We start from the raw sequence: 5,779 nt of genomic DNA, 5'->3' as shown, positions 1-5,779 counted from the left end.
AAACACCCAGCAAAGCAAAGTGCAAGTCTTATATTATTAGTGGAAGAATAATAATACTTTCCTGTCTGTCCTGTCTTTTCTTGCCATCACACAGTCTTCCTGCTTACCAGAAGATATATATTTGTGTTCTGAATCCATTTGCCATACAGGCAACCATAACCAATACTGACCTGTGGTGTGCCTTGATCCGGATGGACAGTAATGCCAATAAGGGGGCATACTCCGTGTAATGTCTGAATGAAGGGACCGGGCGGGCGCCTAATGCTGAAGAACGCCGTGCCCAGGTGAGTCTACCTGCTCATTTTATGTGGAGTGGTGAGGGAACAGACACCTCCCACAAATACAGGCTAACCAATTAGCCTTCAAACATATATCTATATAGACATTTTTTTTTGGGAGATCCTGTTGACCTGGATCGGCATTCCACCCTCATTTTACTAAGGATCATTTATTGGATTTCTGTATGGTACATTTTTTATTATGGGTATAGGGATGAATTGTGAGATACTTTTCTCTGACTTAGGAATTAGGGTAAGATGGCTCGATTTGACTAAACTGCAATTAAAAAAATAAGACAAGACTTTTTGCTATTTAGTAATATAGTTTTAGCTTGAGTTTTTCTAGTCCAGATGCCTTCCATCAGAAATAGTACATATATCTCAGTGCCTTGTAAATTAAAGCAGTATGCAATGATAGTATGTTCTGTATTATGAAGAAAAATGGCATGTGCAGTGGATCATGACAATAAGATCAATGACAGAGTCGTGAACAATTATGAATGCTTTACAGTAACAAGACAACCTGACGTTATTAATGTTCTTCAGAACAATCTCTGTAGAAGTATGATGGTGTTGATTTATTAAAACCTACTACTACTAACCTTTCACTTAGGCAGGACTCTGCTTATATTTCATATTTTTACTAAGCCTTACTTGAACTTGAAGTGGGAGTTAATGTCAATTTTGATGTATCTGGCGAGGTCAACCCTCCTGTGAGTCACAAATAGAGAACATCTTCTTTATAGACAATTGTGCATATAATTTAATGCTAGTTAAACTCATTTAGCTCATAGCTGATGCAAGAGAATTGGTCTTTTGGAATGTCTTTTGTCACTGAGCAGCCCTGCCAAACATCTATAAACACACTGACAAGTCACGATTGATTTTATAGGACATTTTAAAGTCAAAGTAGCTTAACAATTAAACCCGATCATCAGTGTCAGCAAAATGTTTAAGGAAAAATAATAAAATTAAAAGAGGGGCTGTGGTTCCTCACAGTTTCATAATGTTCCTCAAGATGTACAAGATGGAATTTGAATATTGAAAAGGTATATTGCTCTGACAATTATTGAGATTAATAAAACAATTTCAAAGGGAGCGCGTAAAAACAGAAAAGTCGAATTACTTCTTAACACATTTAAGGGTCCCGTGTACACTACAGCATTGTGCTAAGAACACATTACCGCGTGTTTAGCGCACACTATTGCACTGCGCACTTAGTGCGTGGTAACATGCGCATGGTGACTTGCAGTGCCATTCATTTGAATGACACTCCAATTAACCTACCGGCAGCTGTGTACTGCAGCGCAGTGCAACATGCGGTATGTTGTGGTTAAAAAAGTAGTACATGCACTGCTTTTTTTACTTCAACGCACGGTGTTACAGTACCACATGTTGTGCTGTAGTGCACGCCCACTGGGAGGTACAATGGGGTACCATTTAAATAAATGGCAAAGCAACACACCAAGCGCATGGTACCGCATGCTAGGTGTGCTTAGTGCAATGCTATAGTGTCAACAGGCCCGTAAAATTACCCCTTTTCAATACTGTTTCAAATGTTACGATTATAGATCAATGCAATAGGAACAATTATTCTGATTACTGCAAAGCTAAGTAGCCTAATATATTTGGTTGAAGACACCTGAGAAAATAGTGGGTACAGAGAATTTATTTTTTTTTTTAAATGCTGCGGGGTGATCCAAAGGGACGTAAGGAGCAATCAGGGGTGGGTGCTGGTACATACTGTTCATATCCGTAGCCTGACTATACTTCTCCTTTCCTGATTTATTTAGCTAAGAATTTGATGGGACCATTTACCTAAAAGGGATATAGTTTATTTGGCACAGTCCAATCTGCTTATGACCACACTGTCAATACATGTTTTGTCTTGCTCTGTTTTTATCACACTTATAAGAGTGTAGCGCTACCAGAGCCGTAGCTAGCTTCTTTTGCGCCCAAGGCAAGAACAGAAAATTGTGCCCCCCAACAGACGTGTGCGGTATGTGACGTCATGCGCCCGGCCTCCAGAATGCGCTGGTGGCCAAATCCAAAATGGCATAAAAAATTATTTCGTGTGACAAAACGAATAAAAATGTTTTTAGTTTCCGTTCATTTCGTCCGAAACAAATCTTTAGTCTTAGCACATGCCTAGTAATATGTGTGCATGAGTGAGTGTGTGTGTGTGTATTTATTATTTAGTGTTGGGGGGCTTCAGGCAAATATTTAGGGATCTAAACAGACCCCTGACATTTCCCTTTTGAAAAAGAAAAAAAGATTGAGGACACAGAGTACTCTGCCCATACATGTGGGGGAGAGCAGTAGGGATCCAAAGAGAAGCTGGAGCCTGTGCCGCTTCTCTTCTCCCTACCAAGCCGGGGCTGGATTGGCCGCCTGGCGCCCTAGTTGCCAATGGCACCCTGTGCTCGCCATGGCAACAGGAGCGAGGGGGCGCAGCCAGGCCGGCCTTGGCTGCGCCCCCTCTCAGCTGTGCCTGAGGAGAGTGCCTCACTCGCCCCATGGTAGCTACAGCCCTGAACGCTACCCCCAAAAGGCCACAGAGAATAATAACCATCCATCATCACCATGTCTAGGAGAATCCAGAAGCGACATCTAGACTGTAGATATGATGTTGAGGAACTTCATTGATGAACATCAGGGAGAGAAGTTGAGGGTCATGATCATCCAGGCTGGTGTAGACTCCTTTAACCACTTGCTGACCGGGGTGTTTATACCCCCTTCCTGTCCAGGCCATTTTTCAGTATTCAGCGCTGCGGTAATTCAACTGACGTTTATTCCGTCATGCAACGCAGTACTGAAACAAATTTTATACCATATTTTGGTGGTATTTAATCACAACTGGGGTTTTTATTTTTTACTGTATAAAAAAAAAAAAGTACTGAATATTTTTAAAAAAATGGTTTTCCCTTTGCCATTTTTTACCCAATTTTTTGGTAAAATATAAAAGGCGGGGTCACATCAGGTAAATAGACACCAAACATGTCAAGCCCTAAAATTGCGCACGCCCGCGAAATCGCAAAAAAACTATCATAGCCAAAATGGGCCATAGGCATTGCTTTAAAAGATTTTAGCGCTCATCACTTTACTGTTATCAGTGATTGAAATGTATTGCTCTCACTGCGACATTCAGGGCGATATGTAACGTGCGGCGTAATGGGCACAATCGGCGTTTTTGCGTGTAGGCACACCTAACGCATTTTTGCACATCTATGTGGTGGTGGGGGGACTTTAAAAAACTTTTGTGGATTTTTTTTATTTGTGTGTGTGTAAATTTCATTTATTTTTGTGAGCAATTTTTTTTTTACACTTAACTTTATTGTTATCACATAGGGTGCTAAGAAGTGACAGGTACCCTTTATGGAGACATCAGTGGTCTCTAAGACCCCTAATGTCACCTAGGGACCCCGCCGGAGAAGCTGATGAAGCACAGATGTGCTTCATCAGCTTCTCTCCGGTTTCTGTACCGGAGAGTGACAGAGGAATGCGGAAGTGATGTAACATACATCACTTCCTGCATTCAGAGACCGGGAGGAGAGCGGAGGGATCTCCCTCCGTTCTCAGTGCAAAGAGCCGCCACATCGCCCGGGATGGATGACGCCCGGGATCACGGGGGGGACGGGAACGGCGAGAAGAGGTAAGAGGGGGGGGGTCACCCTGACTTGCATCATACAAGCGATCGGGTGTCTTTACAGACGCCGGACTGCTTGTATGTAAACGGCCATCGCTTGCAGTTTAAAATCCTGGCGGTTTCCCGCTCGTGCGCGCACCCTGGACACGAATGGAACGTCTAAAGACGCCCACCCACATCCAGGAGACTCCCATCCGGCCGTCTTTCAGTGTTCGGTGGACGAGAAGTGGTTAAGTGGTAGGACACAAAAGCTGCTGCCATTCACAGACTAAGACCTTTAAGTCAGACGTGGCAATCTGTGTGAAGAGCACCCGGCACAGCCGTACTTTACTTAGAAGTCACCAGTCATCTTCATCCTTGTCATCAGTAATTACCACTGGGCCCCAGACTCAGGCCTCAATGTAAGCACATGGCTAGTCCCCAGGCTTCAGGCCTAGCCATCTCAGACAGTCCATAGCAGCCTCCCCCCAGGCAGGGCCCAGGGGAGGAAGAGACAGCTGATGTGGTCCACCCCAATTATGTATCTCCTCTCCCAGCATGCATCACTGACCATTAACCTCCTAGTGATTGGCTAGTGAGACATACATACTCATAGCAATCTCTCGTTGGTTGCTCTGCTCTGTGGCCTGGGTACACCCAGCAGCAGACAGATGCAAACAATGACAGACTAATTAGGGGAACCAAATAAGATTACAAATCAGCATCAGACTGCTTACAATCTGACAATAACTAAATTTAATAGCACTCCTGCCTACATTGTGCTACAAGTGGAGATCACTTTTTGTTAATGCAGAACTCCAGGGACATTTTTTTTATTAACCCTTGCATTTGGGCTACCCTGCAATGCAAGGATTAAGTGTTCCTTTATTCTAGGGAGGAAAATCACAAAGTACTCATCTGATCCTCGGAGCCAACCGGCTGTGACAGCACTCCCTCCTGCATGTCTCCTCCTCAGCTGCAGTGATGGAATGTCCCTTGGTATCCTCACATCCTATATACAGTGTATAGAACGTGATGGCTCAGTGGACCTTAGACCACTGCAATGGAGGGGGAGAGAGGCTGCAAGGACTGGTCTAAGAGGAAGCGAGCTCTGAGGAACAGGTGAGTATAACGGTTTTATTTTCCTCTCTAGATCAAAGCAAACACTTAACCCTTACAGTATTTTGAGTTACTCTGTTACACCAGGGCAAGGCTATCCTGTTGCAGGGTGGTAAGGACAGCTGGAGGGGTGCCCCTCCTCTCTCTGCATCACCTGTCTCGTGCACTGTACAGACTGAGCTGTCACACTGATAGCTCAGCCCTGCAGATTACAATAGACCAAAGCTCTTCCCATCTAACCAGTGAAATTCTGTTTCTCTGTCTCTGTATCAGTTGCTCTGTGTGCTCCTGATAAACAATGCACAGTGGTTGGATAGCATGGAGCTCTGATGATTACATAGGGAGAGCTGTATTCTCCCTGCGTAATCTGCAGAACTGAACTCTCAGTTTTAAAGCTTGGGCTCTGCTCTGCATTCATTTATAAATAACAACTGCTATCGTAGTTTTCGTTTCTAAATTACTCTTACGTGTAAATAAAAAGAAATAAGCAAAAAACGTTTTTTTAACGCTTCTATTAACTCATGTGGGCCCCTATTTACACCTGCGAATGGGGCCGATTACATGAGTCTCCCAAATTCCTCCATGCTACGTAATGCAGACGAGGGGCTGTATAATAAAATGACAGATGCCCCCACCTGCAGCTGTTTGCAGACTGTTCACAAGTAATTGCACAGGCTACTATTACCTTCAGACAACCACACCTGGTCCACAAGTAATAACACCCAAGGGTGTCCCTAGCCTATCTGAAGCCTGAAGC

Source organism: Nanorana parkeri, unplaced genomic scaffold (assembly GCF_000935625.1).
Source record: "Nanorana parkeri isolate BGI_ZX_2015 unplaced genomic scaffold, ASM93562v1 scaffold1071, whole genome shotgun sequence".
NCBI classification, from domain to species: domain Eukaryota; kingdom Metazoa; phylum Chordata; class Amphibia; order Anura; family Dicroglossidae; genus Nanorana; species Nanorana parkeri.
This window is presented reverse-complemented; position numbering follows the sequence as displayed.